The sequence below is a fragment of the Cibotium barometz genome, chromosome 37 (assembly GCF_041138505.1).
Source record: "Cibotium barometz isolate CiBa-2024 chromosome 37, ASM4113850v1, whole genome shotgun sequence".
In the NCBI taxonomy this organism is placed as follows: Eukaryota; Viridiplantae; Streptophyta; class Polypodiopsida; order Cyatheales; family Cibotiaceae; genus Cibotium; species Cibotium barometz.
In genome coordinates, this window is record NC_141082.1 from 19,079,087 (window position 1) to 19,097,400 (window position 18,314).

The 18,314-nt window shown below is 40.3% G+C and overlaps 1 pseudogene; it reads right to left on the reverse strand.

Annotated features, from left to right (window-relative positions):
- Window positions 1-563: 563 nt before the first annotated feature.
- On the reverse strand, window positions 564-1,263 carry LOC147617028 (uncharacterized; annotated as a pseudogene).
- Window positions 1,264-18,314: the final 17,051 nt, after the last annotated feature.

An 18,314-nucleotide genomic window follows, 5' to 3' on the forward strand; every position in this document is an offset into this window, starting at 1 on the left:
TGTCTTCAACTAGGCCTTCATGATGAACACACCAATGAGTTGGAGACTTCTCTACATCATCAGGAATGAAAAGTGTACTAGGAGTGATTTCAAAGCTTTGGGGTTGTCTCCTCCTCCTCTCTAGACAACAACGGGAAAGAATTTACTCAAACTTAAGAGGGATTTGCTTGATTGCAACCTATGGATCTTTGTTCTAAAAAAACCAACAAGCAAGATGTGAGAGGTGAAAAAAAAGGTTTGTTAAACAAAGCTAAAAGCAAGATGAACTACTCACCGTGTTACCAAATAACAACATGTACTTCTCCAACACTTGAGGTTTGCTTGAGTCTAGATGGTAGAGCTTTACCTCATCCCAATTAGAGCAATTCAACTTTTCAATCATTATTCTCTGCATGTGAAGCATGGTTTTTTGCCTAATATACTACCAAAGAAATTAGAGCTGATGAAACAAGTAAAACTTCAAAAAACAAAAGAGTAAATTTATCAATCAAACCTTTTAAATTCTTCTCCCATTTGCTCTAAAGAGATGATTCCACCTTTCACACATAAGAGAACTGCAATGATCAATGATTTCTCATGAACCTTGCAAATGATTTCTCACAAATTCCTTGCAAATGTCTCCACACTGTTATCTTTGTTTCTTCGGGAATGGGCTTTGGTGCTTCTTCACGTGAGGCACCTTTGCCTTTGGAAGCAAGCGACTTACTGAACTTTTGACCTTTTAACTTTCCCTTCTCACGAAGCTTAAAAATATCATCTTGTAGATCCCAAATTTCTCCATCATGAAAGGCAAGTTGAAAATAGTTATCATATTGTTTCACATTGGACTTCTTACTTGCTCCATGACCACCTTTATTTCTTAATTCAAGACCACATTTTCACAAACTGCAGCTCGAAACTTGTCATCAATTTTCTCACCACACTTGAAGAAATCAATCTACTCATTTTATGAAAGAGTCTTATCTTCTAAATGAAAATCATTTCCATTTGAAAGTCTGAGTCAATATTATGGTCAAGGGCAACTACCTTTGCCTCCTCATTTGTTAAACCAACATACACCCAACACATTGCCGTTTTGTAAGTATCAACATGCTCATATTTGGCAGCAAGCTCTTCCTTGGCAAGCAAAGAATGAGTGATCCCAAGAACCCAATGTTTGTAAGACTCAGCATTGGCCTTAATCCAAGATTTCTTATTAGGACACTGTTGTCTATCCACTAAAACAAGCAAGGGTAACACAATGGCATTCAGATTATTTTTCATTTTGTACTTTAGATTATGAACAATATGTTCAACAACAACACGAACCTTTAAGGGTCTTCTGCCTATTTGGGGATCCCCATTGGTGAACGCTCAATCACTCTTATGGGCAAAAATATAGGTAAAGGATCCACCATGTTATTTTGTTTGACCCTCTGTTTTAAAACATTGAAAGAGCTTGAATCTCTTGTGTCGGGTAAGGGGGCACCATGACCAGATGGAACAATCTCTGATTCATGAAGAACCTTAGAGTCCTTTGATTTACCTGACTTTTTGCTTCATTTCTTGCATGTAATAGGGGTTTGCATCAATGGAGAGGGGGGGATTTCTTTCTCAACCTCCTCATCACTTGAAGAAATTGACTCTTCTTCTTTCTTTTTGATGTACTCACTTGAAGAGTTCTTATCTGAGCCAAAAAACCCTCTAGCACCTCACTGTAGGCTCTCCCAAATGTCTACAACTAAAAACAATGAAATCAATGATATGTTTAAAAACAAAAGAGACAAAAGTTCAAAAGAGAATGAGAAAAGTTTAGTTCTTACCAAGCCTCGAGTTTGCCTTGCATCAACCATCAAGTTTTTTACGCTCCGAGGATTTATTTCATCCATCTCAAAGTCCTTCAATAAAACATGAAGGGCAAAGCGAGTGGAGTCATCATGCTCAACAAGAAAATATACCCTATTTTTGCCTTTGTGCTCTTGCACTTTCTCAATGCGTCCAGAGCAAGAGTACTTATTAGAATCACTTGAAGGTCCTTTGTGTTTTGTAACAATAAAAGAAGGGGTTGTTGAATCGATTAATTGCCTACGCTCCCCATGATGCCCAAAGCTAAGTGTCCAAGCATGCTCATACTTGCTTTCGGCAGGAACTTTATCCCATATGTCTTTTTCTTGAGAGCTTTGAAGGGTATCTACCTCTCTCTTCACAAGTGTTAGGTATTGCCTTTTTCCCTTTCTAACCTTTTGGGGCGATGCTCTTTGGTGTGCTGAGTCATTGGCTCGCGAGGGAATTGTTTAGCACAGCAAGAAGCTCTCGACAAGAAGAACAAGATGGACTTTCAAAAAGCCTCGTTACTTCAAAATCCGGACTCTGTGGTGCGGGAACTAAGAAGACATCACTGCCCCTGTGAATGTCCCCTCCTTAAGCTTGAATTGGGTTGAGGTTGCACAGAAGCCAGCCTTGAAGTTTTAGACTTCTTGCCTGCATGAGATTGAGAAGTCATGATCTGCAAAAAAATAAACAACCATGGTGGCTAAAAGTTAATCATGGATTCTAGAATCCACCAGAGAGAATAGAAGAAGTGATCATCAAAACTAGAATCCAAAAATAAGAAAAAACTGAGATCAAGAAGCCATGACCTGAAAAAAAATTAAAAAACTATGGCTCTATGTTAATCATGGATTCTAGAATCCACTAGAGAGGACAAGAGAAGTGACTGGAAAAACTAGAATAAATTTGTGTTGATGGTGGTATATCCACCTCTCATGTGCATAGGATGTATCTTTCTCCATCTTTTGTTGTAGCTGATCACATGAACGTGGCAATTCGAATTTCTAGCAAGTCAGCTAAATGAGGGTTGGTGAGCCTTGTGTGTTTTGCGACATTGGCCCACAATGTGCCTTCTCTTGCCAGAGGGAGATTCTTCTAAGTCGGGTCGTGGGGCATGGAGAGGGTATGGTACATAATGTTGCCTTGCTTGCCTTGCTGGTGTGACTGTAGAGTATGCTTCTGGCATGATTTGGAGGGTAGGGTCGAATGGAGTAATCTACATTAGTACTTTGAACACGAGTTTTGGCTTTAAAACTGGATTGCCTGCTTGAATAAACTCCTCGTACTCTGCAACTGTCAAAGAATCCAAGACATTACTTTCAATAAAAGGCGCAATATTATCATGTGGAGTTAGATCGCGTACCTCCTGACGTTGTCGTGGTGGAGAGGGGTTAGGTGCCAATACCTCCTTGGGGGCGAGAGTGTTAGTGGGAAAGTCTAATTCTGACAGAGAGAAAGAAGAGTAGATACAATAAGCTTGGGAAGAGGTCGTAGGTGGCACGCTAGGATAGGAATTGAGAAGCATACTAGCTGTATTAGAATATACAAGGTAAGTGTACTTTGAAACTGAAGAGGGACCTTCTTCTTCACCTTGACTAGTGCTAGGGGGTGGGTGGCTAGGCTTTTGAGCTTTAAAAAAGTTTTGTATTTTATAAATTTTGTTATTATCAATGTTCGGGTAGTATATGTGGGTGGTATCAAAATTATATCTTACATTGGTGAGCATAGCCTCTAAATGCTTGTAAATATTAGTATAGAGTTTAAGGATGCTGACAGGGTGATATAATGTGCACTCACAGAGATTCAAATGTTGATGAGTATTGTATACTTCCAGCCACCCATGGCTAATTACCCATTGATAAGTATTTGCGACCACCTCATAGTTGGCTGGCGTCTCTGGTATGCCATCTGGAACAAACAGATCAAGTTTGTCAATACTGTTGTCCAAGATTTCAGAATTTTGGAGCACGACCAACTACAGAGGTTTAGCACTATAGAATGAAAGGGGTAGAAGAAGATGTGTTGAGGGTTAGTTAATACAAGGTCCCCCCTCAAAATGCCCATGATGATGGTTGGGTCAGTTCTCTTTCAGTATTTTGTTTAACTAGGGTTAATTCACCTAGGTCTATATCTTCAGCTAAGTTTATATCACACTGAAGTAAATGAGAGTGTTAGTGTAGATAAAAACAAAGTTTGAGTGTGAGGAGGGGCCCGAGGGGTTACTGGTATAGCTGGCCCAACTCCAAGGCACAGTCAAGGAGGATTCACAGATCATTTGTCGGCTCCGAGCAGCGTAGACTCTTGTCTTGTGCCGCTAGCTGATGTGCCAGATCCTGCATGCGAGCGGCGTCGGCATTGCTGAGTTGGTTGGAGATGATTGTTTCCCGGATCATTCTTTCAACATCCATCTCCTCAAATCTCCTTGTTGCATCTTCTTGTGCTCGCCGAACAGTGGCTTCCCTTTGTTGTTCTTTAGTAATCTGATTGAGCCTTTGTGCCGCCAATCTTTGTCTATCTTGTAATTATACTGTTAGTTGTGATATGGTCTCTTCATTCTTTTGCGCCTCTGCCTGGTTGCGCTGATGGTTTCATTGAGGGCCTTGATCCTTTTTGCATGCGCTTTGTTTGCTTGTTCTCTTTCTTGTTGCAGACTTTGCACTCTTTCTTGTTCTGCTAATAGTAGCTCAACTTGTTGAAGCACATCTTCATTAGTATTTGCACTATCTTGGCACTCCTTTATTTGTCTAGCATGCAGAGTCGTGAGGTTCTTTGTGTGGGTGATTTCTTTTTGAAGTTGTTCTTTTGCCTGCTCTAGCTTTGCATTTAAGTCAGTGTTTTCGTTGATATTCTGTATAATTGTTTGACTTAAAACGAGGTTATTACTTTCCAAGGAATTGTATCTCTTTTCCTGTTGTTCTGCAGTCCTTAAGCTCTTCACGATCACGTCTCTGTGAGTTTACTCTATTGCTTCAAGGGTTGCCTTTATGCTTTGTACTTGTGCGTTTTCATCTTTCATCTACTTCTAGAGGGTGGCATTCCTGTCGTCACATGTGTGTTGTTAATAGGTGGCAATGCCATACCTTTTGATCTTGTCCGAGTGTGTACTTGTCTTAGCTTCTTCCATTTCTTTAAGTGGATCATGAAGGAGTGCCTCTAGGACTTCCATGGTTTCTTGGATGAAGTGTTAAGAATCCATGTCTTGGAAGGAGGCGAGTTGGGGCAACTGCTCTTTATCTTCCAACTTCCATCTTTTGCTTGGACATGAAGGATCTGGTGATCGTTGTCTCTAACTTGACTCTAGGGGAGCCTCCAGTTATTGTGTTGTGATTGGTACTTCTTCTAATACTTATCCCTCCATAGCTTGGTTCCTCTGTGCTTGTTCCTCTGCTGCCTCTATTGGTGTATCTGCTAGGTGTGAATCCTTGAGGGAAAGAGAGGTCCTTAAAGATGAGCTTGCTGGAGGGGTGAGCTGTTGTTGTGGTTCTTCCACAGTAGGACTAAGTAGTTTTTTCTGCAGGGCCTCTTGGTATGTTCGGATTTTAGCCACTGCCGCTTCCAGTTGTTGTGATTCTGTTGTTACATCCATAAGTATTCCTCTCATCTTTTTTTCTATTTTCTTTGCGGTCTTTTTTGATTTTCTTGATGAGATCCTGTGTTTCCTTTAATACTGCCTGTCCCTCTTCTTCTAACCTTCCAGTCGTTTCTGTAGGTTGGTCGGGGATGAGTGCTAGCTACATCTGCTCCTCTGGTTTAGGCTCTTTCTTCAGAGGTCACTTTGCTACGTGGTTAAGTACCTGAGTGAGGAGGTAAGGATTGCTGATTTTTGATTGATGGGCTTTCAGGTAATTTTCCATCTCCTTATGTATATAAAAAGCCCAGTCCTCCTCCTTTTCCATCTCCTTATGTATATAAAAAGCCAAGTCCTCCTCCTTTTCCTCATAAGCTTTAGCTATCCTGTTTAAGCCCACCCTGTTGTACTTGTCTACCAGCTTTATTTGCATCATAAGTGACATTGCTCTGCATGCTTTTTTGGTGGCTTCATCTCTGATGTTGTCATATTCTGCTCCATTTGAATTGTAAGAATCTCTCTTGAGCATTTCGTTGATTGGCATTGTATCAATGTTGTGCTTGTGGGCCTTCACTCAGCTGGGAGTTGTAAGGATTCTTTGAATAAGTCCTTTGTGATGAGGAGTTGTTCTGTGGTGCCATCTGCCTTTGTAATCTTTCCTCTCTTTGTTTGCTTGTCGTATGTCCTTAGGTACTCGACGCAGAGGTCAGTGTCGACTATGCGGGGCAGTACCTCTTCCATTTTGCCGAGGCCTACTTTGTTGAGTGTTTCTTTGACTTCAGTATCCTCTAATAGATGGAGGCACTCCGAGCTGTGGCATTGTAGAGTCATGGGGTGTGATGACTTCCTTCCTGAATGAGGGTTCTTTGGAATGACTGGGCATAAGGACCCAAGAAATTGGTCTTCAATTTGCTTGACCCTTGTAGTCGGTGATTGGCTGGGGACCCAGTAGCACTGCTTGCTTGCGTGGTTGATGGTTGCTCGCGTGCTTCGGATTCGGAGACCAACATTTGTAATATCATATACAATCAGTTGGATGACTAGTGGGAAGTTTTTTTTTGGTTCTGCCTTGAGTTGGTAATTTAGTGTTAGTATGTCAATCCGGATGAGAGACTGTGAGTGTATTTGTATTTTAGTGATGAGTTACTAGAGGCATGAAAATGACATGAACCACCATGACGTGAATGTGCAGACGTGAAACAGCTTGGCATGAAACAGTGGGTTGTGAATGTGTAGACGTGAACCATCATGTCGTGAATTCGTAGGACGTGAAGCATCAAGACGTGAAAGATCAGTCTCGTGAGAAGAACCATCATGACGTGAATTGGTAGGACGTGAAGCATCAAGACGTGAAAGACCAGTCGTGAACCATCATGACATGAATTGGTAGGACGTGAAGCATCAAGATGTGAGAAAGACCAAGCATGAACCATCATGATGTGAATTGGTAGGACGTGAAGCATCAAGACGTGAAAGACCAGTTGTCGTGAATCATCATGACATGAATTGGTAGGACGTGAAGCTTCAAGACGTGAAAGACCAATCGTGAACCATCATGACATGAATTGGTAGGATGTGAAGCTTCAAGATGTGAAAGACCAGTTGTGAATCATCATGACGTGAATTGGTAGGACATGAAGCTTCAAGATGTGAATGTACAAACGTGAGACTACAGGGACGTGAATCTGTAGTCGTGGACTTATACCATGCGTGCACATGTTCAAGATGGAGTTTTTTCATATTATTGAAACATGACATGTATTGATTTCATACAATGGATTTATATGCAACACAAGGCATTCAATCATTCAATCAATTGATTCTAATGCATATAAATATGTTTAGTCTCACATGATCAATTGACATCATAACAGACAAAAGTTAGAAAAAAAAAGGAGAAAATAAAAAGAAGAAAGGTCAAGCTCCCACCTCGAAGGTCTTGGTTGGGCGGTTGAAGGAGGTTGAAGGTAAGCGCTTGATGCACAAAAGTAGCTTGAAGATGATGAAGATGCAAATTCCACATGATGCAAAGTGATAAAGATGCAAAGTGATGAAGATGCAAATTCCACATGATGCAAAGTGATGAAAAGAAGACAAAAAACTGATTTTATAACGTAGCAATCAGAAAGGGTGGCTACGTTTAATAAAGAAGCCACATGTCATTTTATAATTGGCTGCCATCTTACCATTTCATGGCATGAATCTTGTTGCACTTTTTTACGGTATGAAATGCTAAATAATGGTTCACAACATGAACGATTGTAGGGTGGTTCATGGCGTGAACCATTTTCCTACGGTTTCATGTGGATTTTATAAGATTGATTCTTTATCTTTCGTGCTCAAACACTCACACATGCATATGATGCTGCATTGCTTATCTTGTCCCTTTAATTTTACCATGAAAACCAAGGGTTTACCTTGGTACTTTTGGGAATTTGCTGATGTAGTCTTTTTAATTCTATGTGGGAGCTTCTTATTGTTCCTTCTACCCAACTAAATATTTTTGTTGCTTTGTCTGGTTGTGTATGGCTTTCGTTTGGAACATCTTTGCCTCTACCTTCACATGTCTTATTCAATTCTGTAGGTCGTGAGAGTAGGTATTGTTGTTGCCTTGGTCATACTCAACTCAGTTGGCTGAATTTTCTTTATCCTCCACACAAGAGCCGGTGTGGTGTTGGTTCTTATCGAGGAGTTGATGCTGCAAGCCCTCACATCTCTTTGTATATTTATTTGAACCTGTTGTGGGTTTGGCCATGGACTTTGTTTTGGGTACCCATATTGTTATATTGCCTTGATAGTAGCCTTGAGCTCGCAGTAGGTCCTTTCAGACCCATAGACTTTGTTTTGGGTACCCATATTGCTGTATTGCCTTGATAGTAGCCTTGAGCTCGTAGTAGGTCCTTTCAGACCCATTGTTGATGACAGTCATGATGAGGCCTCTACAAAGTGCTTGGAGTTCTGCCACTTAGTAGTAGGTGTTGGCCATGGCTTACTTTTGAATTGTGTTTTCCACTAAATCCATCCATTGTTGTCTCCTTCCTCTCTGGTTGATCCTTAAGTTGATTCAAGGGCATCCATTTATGTGTGCCCTTGTATGCTGGGTATTGTGTAAGCGATTTCAGCACAATGGGTGCAGATTCTGTTCTCCGAGGTGTTGCCTATGTAGTGATTTGTTTCCCTTGATTTTTTGAGTTCCATAATGGTATGGACATGACCTTCTCACCGATGCTCAGCGATGCTATTCTTTCTTCCCATTGGATATTGCACTTATTGGCATAGATCCAAGATCGTCTCCATACCCCTCGGCCTTTGTGGTTGTCAGGTGCACACTACGAGCTTGCACATCTGTGGGTTCAAGGTGTGATTTTTCTAAGGCTACCCAAGTATCATATGAGATCAAGTTGTGGACCCTGTATCTATTAATGCAATACTTGTTGCAATGCCCTTAGCTATTGTGAGTCCCAACTTGAGTCGTGTTGGCTCAATGTTTAGATCACCTTCATCCACAAGGGTTATAGACACCATGTTGACATGAATCAGGCCTTTCTGCATTTTAGCTTTGAATTGCCTAGCCTTAGCTTCCTCTTGCGCTTGCATGATTTTTTCTTTTGCTAGCTGTTTTTATTGTTTTAAGAGGTGTTCTTGCAAGAGCATCTCTTGGGTTAATGGTCAAAAATACTTTTTTAGTTTACTCCCACATTGACATAGCCCTCCATTTGGATGTCGTCAATTGTTTCTATTCGGACAAACCCTTGAGGTGTGATTTTTGATACTCGGAATGGTCCCAAGCCTCGATATTTAAGTTTCTTTTTTCTGGCATTTCCCACACCATACATGAGGACAAGGTCCCCCATTTTTAGTTCGTTTTGCTTAAGTTTTTTATCAAACCAGTGTTTCCTGTGTAACTTTTCGACCATGAGCCCATGTGATGCTATCAAAAACTGGGTCTCATCTAGTTTTTCCACCAAGTCAATTAGCCTTTCAGCTAATGCATTCTCAGTTAGACGCTCTTGTATAGTAATCCTTAAGCTTGGGACTAGGTATTCCATGGGCATAGCCACCTCAACACCATAAGCTAGATGAAAAGGAGTATATCTTGTCGCTACCTTATATGATGTGCGGTAGGCCCAAAGAGCTGCTGTAAGCTTATGCTCCCAATCTGTTCCATTTGCTTCCAATGTTTTTGTCAAGATGGTACATAAAATCTTGTTGGTACTTTTTGCTTGACCATTGGCTTGTGGGTAGTAAGGTGATGATTTTTGATGGATCACTAAGAATCCTGCAAGTAAATGTGATGAATCACCTCATTGTGATAAAATGTGAGCCGCGATCACTCACTAATTCTAATGGGTAGCCGAACCTTGATATGATTTTCTCATATACAAACTTTGGGGGGGAAGATTCACCTTACCAGGATAGCCAATGCCTGGTATCCATTATGATGAATCAGGATGGTAGCATTCGTGTCGTCACTTTCATAGTAGCGTCCCAGTTGGTTAATTGGTATCTTAATGACTCAGGTTTCCTTTGTATGCTTCAAGGTTCTTTCTGCCAGGGGTGGCAAAGTCTCATCTATATTATCGGCTGCCCTCGACCCCCAGTCTTTTACATCTGTCCCCATAAGGTTAGTGAATTGCGTAATAGTTTCTCCAATGGCATCTGGACAGGCGTGGATAGTACATCCGCGAGGCTTCCTATATCCCTGGGTTCCTTGGATGTAAAGGGTTCTTCCCATGTAGGTGTCTGGTATTCTTCCATGAGGAAGGAATGAATTGACCCCCCAACTCATTTTCCTCAAACATTGTAGACATTGTGTTTGTTTGGGAGTCCTCTTCTGTTCCTTTTCTCGAATCGGGATTGGCATGTTCAATACCCTATTCTGGGGTGGTTCATCTCATGGATAGATGGTATCCCTTACTCGACTAGCACTTGGCTTATTTTCATGAAGTCATTGGTACTCTTTGACTAAGGCCTTGGCGTCTTCTAGCTTCCTTATTTCTGCATTGGGATATTCACTAACCCCCTTTGGAGTTGCTGGTTGTTCTCCTTGCTTTCCCTGGTCTAATCCTCCAAGTTTGATCCCTTGCCCCCCTTCTTCCTTTGATTGGGTGGATCTGGTATCAATTGTATCTTCTTTGGATCCTTCTTGGATTGTAACCCCTGTGTCCCCCTTTCCTAATTTCTTCACTCTTCTCCTGCGCGGCAAGATCTAGAAATAGTTGCATCCGCCTGGTTTCTTCCTTTTTCTGCTGCTTAAGCTTGAGCTCGTGTTAGGACATTGAGCAATGTGATCTTCCCAGATTGTACACTAATGGTATGGATGGTGGCCTGATTAGCAGTAGAAGTAGAGCCACTTGTTGTTGGTAGGAACAATCTTTGATCAAATGATCAATTCCACATTTAGTGCAGGTGAGCAGCATTGGCATGTCATTGGGCATGGTCGCCACTTGTTGTGGTTGGTGTGCATGATTCATATTTTTGTTTTGGCATTCCATTACTCGATGTGGCCCACTGCAGCCATAGCATTGTAAAGGTACTCTTCTCAGATTTGAGTTTATTTCCTTGCCCTTCCACTGTACCATGGTTTGAAACACAGATACTGGCGTGTTAATCTATGTAGGACATAGTATTCTGGCGTGACCTCAGCCATGTCCTCGTAGTATTCCCCACTAAGTTCTATTTCCTGCACCATGTCAACATCTTCTGATGGCTCTTGAATCACTACTTGATTGATCTTTTCCTATGGTGGTTGTGGGTGGCGATAAAGCTGGTGGTGGCAAGGGCAAAGCGTCTTATACCTGGAACATCTCCCTAGGTAAGTAGGAAGAGTTGGGTTGTCTAGCAGTGGCAGTGATTTACATAGGTGGTGCTGGCAAAGCCAATGGGGCTCTATTTGCTGGTAGCTATGCCACATTTTGAAACCTTGGATATCTACACATTGAAGTGTCATGATTTTCCAATTTCACACAGTGTGCACAATAAAGTAATGGCCTTGCCCTTAACTGTGGACATTCGGTGGTGGTATGATTTAATTTTCACATGGAGCACCACACTTATTCCCTGTGGGGGTAAAGGTGACTATGCCCATGCCCATATGTCTCTCTTCCCTCCCTGACCTTTAATTTTTCTAATATGGCATTGCTGAGCTCGTCTACAGTTATGTTTCTGACTTATTTGCTTCTAGATCTAATTTCTTGGTGACTCCAGACATGCAAAGTCATGGTTGCTCTAAATGTTCTAACATGTTCAGGTTTTGGCAATTCTAACATATTATCTTCATATTCGATTGCCAATTTGCAGCATACATCAAGAGTAGCTTGCCGTTGGTAGGCTAGTACCAAGTAATCATGCATTTTATGGTCTCTAACCCCTCTCCGAAAACAAGGCAACAATTGATCATCTGTCAACCTTTCCTGAAGTCTGCACCTTGAATTTAAGTGCTTCAGACAAGCGACATAGACTCTCATCGACTCATCTTCCTTTTGTTTAATAGTTGTGCCACAAGGCTTGATCTGTCACCACACTACGGGCAAAACTGGGCACAAAAACATTCTTTAACCTTGTGAAGTTAACCTTATCCTCCTCAGGCTTAATGGTTTGGAACCACTGATGAGCTTTTTCCTCTAAGGTCAGCGAGAAGGCATGTATCATGGTCACATCACTGACCAGTCTGCGCAGCAGGTTTCACATGTGGATTCAAAAATCTCTACATGATGTTGGATAGGATCCCTGTCCCCTAGAGAACTTTTGGACAAGTTTTGAAATGATATGGGGTTTCATCTGGGAAGATCGGGGTTCTAGAGTAGAGTCTAGCTCCCTGATTATCCCCTGGCCCATCAGGCTATTGCCATATTTAATAGGTCTGCCCTTTTGGCCACATTAAGGTGGCTGGATCGTTTCCATGGTGGCTTGATCGTTTCTAGCTCTGGGGAAATGCTCCCCCCCTTCCTAGACCTCGTCCCCTACTTGTATTGGCTCTCCTAGGTATCCTAGGTTCATGGACTGGTCTAGTTGTGGTACCCTCGTGGAATTCCCCATTTGTGTAATTAAAAGTTCCATGTCTTGTAAGAATGTAGGGTTATTGATCATTAGCTCAATATCCTTCTTGGTGTAGAGTCGGTCCTCTACCTCTACAGCCAAGTTATCCTTCTTGGTGTAGAGTCGGTCCTCTACCTCTACAGCCAAGTTAGCTAGATTACCCTCTTCTTCTCTGGTTGTAAACCCTTCTTTCATTCTTGATTCCTCGTTGATGGGTTCCAAGTTTAGATTTTCTCCCTCACTTCTACCTGTAGCAATTTCAGGTTCTTTTCCTCATGATTGGAGTGGGTTAACACTTCTTGTCTCCTTTTTCTCAGCTCTTGTCCTACGAGTATCAAGCTCTTGTTTCCTTAAGCTCAATTCTCGGAGTTGTTGTTTTACCTCACTTTGTTGGAGGTCCAATTCCACTTCCTAAGTGGTGGGAAAGAATATTTGAACCGTCCTAGCTACACTTTCCACATCTCGTCTAATTCGAGGGGTGCCAGTATTTGATGGCCTAGAATTCAACGCTTGGAATAGTACTTCTTGTCTTGGACCGAGTCCAGCGCTAGTTGACAGACCCATGCCTGCATATTGGGATTCTTCATCATCATGATTAGTTTGGAGACCGAAAAATCCCTAGGCGATATCAATGATCCCACTGGACTTGGTTGGGGAGTGTGGTTTCTCTTCTTCCCCAAACCGAGAGTATCTCAGCCCTTCTTCCATGGATTCTTCACTACTGGTTTCAGCGGTGGTTAGGTTTCTCAAAACACTCAAGTGTGTGCTTGCGGAATGTCATGATCCCACACTTCTTTGGTAGGAAGTTCCTGGATGATTCGATGCACTATCACCAGGCATAAGATCGTCTCCGATGAGTTTTCCAGATCTTAAGTGCATGTATGTATGATTTGATAAGCTATTAATCAACCCAAATTGATTCAATTTATGATTATATTACTCTATTCAGGAGGCATGAATTAGCTGAGAATGTTTCATGTGTCGTGAAACAATAGGAGTCGTTGAACATCTTGAAACTATAGGAAAAAAGTTCACGTCGTGAATGGTTTTCTTGCACTTTCACGTGCTCAATAATTTTTCCTCCTTAGGGTTAAATTCCTTCTTTTAGTCAAATCCCCTTTCCTTAGTCAACCCTCACAGCCTTGGTATTGTCAATCCGTTGGTTTGGCCTTCATGTGAACCTGCAAGATTTTGTTCACGTCGTGAAGAAACAGTAAGTGTTTCATGCCAGGAATCGCTTCAGAAATGGTTCACGCTGTGAAAGGTTTACTACACTTTCACGTGCTCCAAATTTTGGCAAATTGCATCGTGTCAGAGTTGTCAGGATAAGGGTTTCTATTTTTGGAATGTAATCCCGTGATTTTTGGTGATAATCCTGGCACTGATTATGTGAGCGATTCACAGCATGAAACTGCAAAGAAATGGTTCACAGCTTGAACAACTTTCCTGCACTTTCACATGGATTTTTCTGCATCAACAGTCTGTGGTTTTGGGTCCATAATACTTATCCAAATGATGAAAATTAGATTGTGCCAATGCTAAGGCAGGAAATGTAAGTTCTTGGCTCAATCAATGGTCCTTTATGTTTTTGATTTTCATGAATTTTTTGAAAAAAGAAGGAAACAACACCCAACCTGCTTCTTCATGCTGGTGTTTTTTGTGATGCTAACTTCAAAATTATCAAGAGTAACCAATGAATCCTTTCCTAAACTACTCAACCACAACATTCACAGCTTCAAAACTATATCTTTTTTCTCAACCACACACACCTTATCCCTTCATTTTCCACACAATGCACTACCAGAATGCAAAGGAAATAATGAATACTATGCAATGGGAGAGCTGAAACTAAAAGAGTATGGAAGAGACAAAGGTGTTTCCCTGGCAACAGCGGCGCCAAAAATGTTATGGGCTACCACACCTCCAAGAGGGGACTCTACACATTCACCTAATGGATGAGCAATAGAACACAACCGTCGTGGGGTACTTACCAATGCTTTGATTTTGAGTCCCTTGAGGCCTCCAAGCTTGCTTGTAAAGCTCCAAACTCTAAGCTCCACCTCCACACTATCACCGTGGAGTCACTCACACCATCACATAGACCAATCACACTCTCTCTCACTCTCTCAAACAAGCATAAGCACACAAGCATGAAAGAGGCACAATGCTAGAATGCTCTCACTCCTCACTTTCTCTCTTAAGTCATAAGGGGAGAGCTCTCAATAGCACAAAGGGGATTGTGTCCTTTTCATGAGAAAATGCCTTATATACAATTGGCCCTTTTTCACACTTGGGTGCCCAAAACTTACTTACTAGGCCTTGGGTGGCCAATATCTCATATTATACAACCTTTATAGTGCCTTTTCATGACACTTATTAATGTCCTCAATTGAGGATCATGTTGTTAATCCAAATGGGATTAACATGGTAGGAGAGTTTTTTTGCAAAACAGGAGAAGTTGGTTGAAGAGCTCAAGGATGACACATTTCAGCTACAACATACATTTGTGTGGCGGCACGAGAGTGGCCTTAGTGAAAGGAGTGACAATGATGTAGCTGCTGGTGTCAGTGATGCGCCAATATCAGCAGAGTTATTATCTCTGTTCATGGGAGAAACAAGGGAAATGTATGTTGGTCCCAGGAAGAGCAGAAAGCGTCGACAAAATGTAAATGAGCTAAGTGAGGGCACAATGATCACGGTTCTTACTACCAACAACGAAGAAAATGATAATCCATTTTGGCTTGCAAAATTCACAAAGGTTTTTTAAAGAACATGATGTATTGAATGCTGTAGAAGTGCATTGGTATTGGATAACTGGAGAAGATCCATTGAAAGGCAAGTACGATCCTGATATGGTGAAACAAAGCAAAAAGGGGAAGGAAACATGAAGTTGTCGCCGCGTGGACACACTCAATCTAGAGGATGTAGAAATCCTTGTGTATGGATTTGAAAAATTTGGTCACTTGCGCAAGACAACTGTAGAGATATTGAAGCAAAAGGTCAAATATCTCTCTTAGTTGCAAGGAGAAGTATTTGTTTTCTACAATTATTACAATGTTTTTTGTACTCAAATTTTAATGGAATGTGATGGTTTTGGTTTGGTCCAAATTAAGTCATTTTTTGAGAGTTCTCTTGATTTAAGTGAGCAAATGCATTCTAAAATGTCTGTAAAGAGAATAATATTTATTAATTTTTCAATTTCCACCTACATAAAAAGTGATTTATTTTAAAGAATCTCTAAAAAGTAGTCCTTTTTTGATTCTTTTTAAAAGGAAAATCGGACTTGAATGAACGTTTCATGATTTTGTGAACATTTTTCAATGTGAACATGTATTATTTTCTCTAAAGCTTACATGTTATTACTTTACTTTTGATAACGTGCACTTAATGAGAGAATAACATATAACTTCTCTAAAGCTTAACTGTTAACAATGTGAACATGTATTATTTTGCTTACATGTTATTACTTTACCTTTGATAATGTGCAGTTAGTGAGATAATAACACATAATTTCTTTAAAGGTTACCAACGTGTACTTAGTGAGAGAATAATACATAAAATTTCAACCAGACTCTTCAATTTAGAAATGGTGGTACGTAATTCAAGCTGCTCCTTATTAGCAAACAAAATTTTGAAGATAGAGACTTGTAGGAGGAAACTATTACTCGTTGGGGTTGTAGAATCTTCAAGGGAGGAAGTAGATCATACCATGTGTACAAATGAATTATTAGATCATGAAACCTAGGATTTAAAAATTATAAGAGATTACACTCATGATCATAATGAAGAAATTCATTGATGATGTTAAAAATCATGATGCTAAAATACCACAATGATGATGATGACGCCTCATTAACTTCCATCAAATCCATTGATAATATCTTCTCAGATCCTTCCATGGATGCCAATTAATTACCTTTTAATCATATGCTAGCGATGTAGGGAATGCAGAGATAGCATTAGAAATTGATAATGTGTACGTAGTGGGTGAGAGAATAATAGATAATTTTTCAACCAAACCATTCAAATTAAAAATGGTGGTATGTAATTCAAGTTGCTCCTCGTCGTTAGCAAATAAATAAATTTTTTAAGATAGAGACTTGGAGGAGGAAACTATTACTATAGAATCTCCAAGGAAAGAAGTAGATCATACCCTGTTACACACAAATGAATTATTAGATCATGAAACCTAGGCTTTACAGATTATAAGAGATTACACTCATGATCATAACGAAGAAATTCATGAGAGACAACGTCAACAATCATGATGCTAAAACACCACCAGGACGATGATGACACTCCATTAATTTCCATCAAATCCATTGATAGTATCTCCTTAGATCCTTCCATGGATGCCAATGAATTACCTTTTAATCATGTGTTGACGATGTAGGGAATATAGAGATAGCATTAGAAATTGATCTCTTCGCAGCAATGGATCTTATGGAAGATGAATAGTCATGAAGTTTATGTAAATCAATTGTTAATGAAATTTCCTCAAAAAATTGATACAAAAATAATATTTATGTTTTAACATTACTATCACTTGTACTGATGCTTTTACTGATGTATATACCGATGCATTCATATAAATGTTTATACTAATGTCTATACCAAGACAAGAGCTGGGAGCACAAAAAATTCTCTCTCCCTTGAAAAAACCGTCGGTATGTAGTGCGATTCAAAAATGCATGAACAATTTATTAAAAGTTATCAAATGCATGAATAAGAATTGATAATTTCACTCTAATCCAAACTAACGAAGCTCAATGCTCATATTTTTGGAGTGGATTCCACTCCTAATCACAATTTGGTAAGCTAATTCTTTGTCAAAGCAATGAAATCTAAGCCTCTTGGGCTTCAATTCATGTAAATCACCAAAAATCTCGTTTTTCCCTATCACCAATAGATGGACATAAAATTCCCTAATGTAAAATAAACTTCAAAAGGAAATCAAAATCAACGACAAACACATCCAAGGCTCTAAAATTGTATGTTTTTAAGAGCATGAGCTCCTAATCAACATATTAGGTGATCCCAATACCTTAGAATGAATGGAAAAATGGAGCTAAGCCCTAGGCTAGTCCCTGATAGCAATGATATTGCTGAATATGTTCAAGCCAAGAGCTTACCTTAGCCTCATGGAAGCATGTGTTGTTAGGTCTTGCCTTAGGGCCACAATAATATGCAACTTCCCGTGTGGGTACGCTAGCGCATCCCATCGTGTCTTCACTCCATTGTCACACCGAATGCTATTTTTCCAAAGGGGTGCAAGGAGAGGTCCCAATGCCTAGATGGAGGCAACAAAAAATAAAGGCGGTAAAAGACAAAGCTAATGCAAGCGGGAGACCTAAAATCACACCTATCGGAACAAGCGGGAGACCTAGAATCACACCTATCGGAACAAGCATCCATTCAAAAGCAAGTATTAACACAGTAGCATGTAAGAAAGTAAGAAGAGGGAAGGAGGAGAGATCATAAGAAAACTATTGCAAGGGAATGATTGTGTATTTCTTATTGTAAAAAATGACTCATACACAAGTAACTAGTTTCACACTAGGCTAGCCAAACTAAAAATGATATGGCCTCGATTACTAGCCTCTTAAGCAACTATGTACACTAAGTTTGTAGACTTTACCTATTTGATATTAAGTGCATGGTAAGGCTGCTTTAATATGTTCCATCACCATCTTACAATAGATAAGTACCTATTTGCATAGGTAAGATGGAAAAATACCTTATGGTAGGTCAGGCAAGCGAAACCATGTTAAAACCAATGGAGTGGTTAAGAAGCACACAAGAAAAAGTGAGAAGAGGGAAGATGCAAGCTTATAGGTAAAATATTTCAAGGAAATGATTGTGTATTTCTTATTGTAAAAAATGACACACAAATGATTAG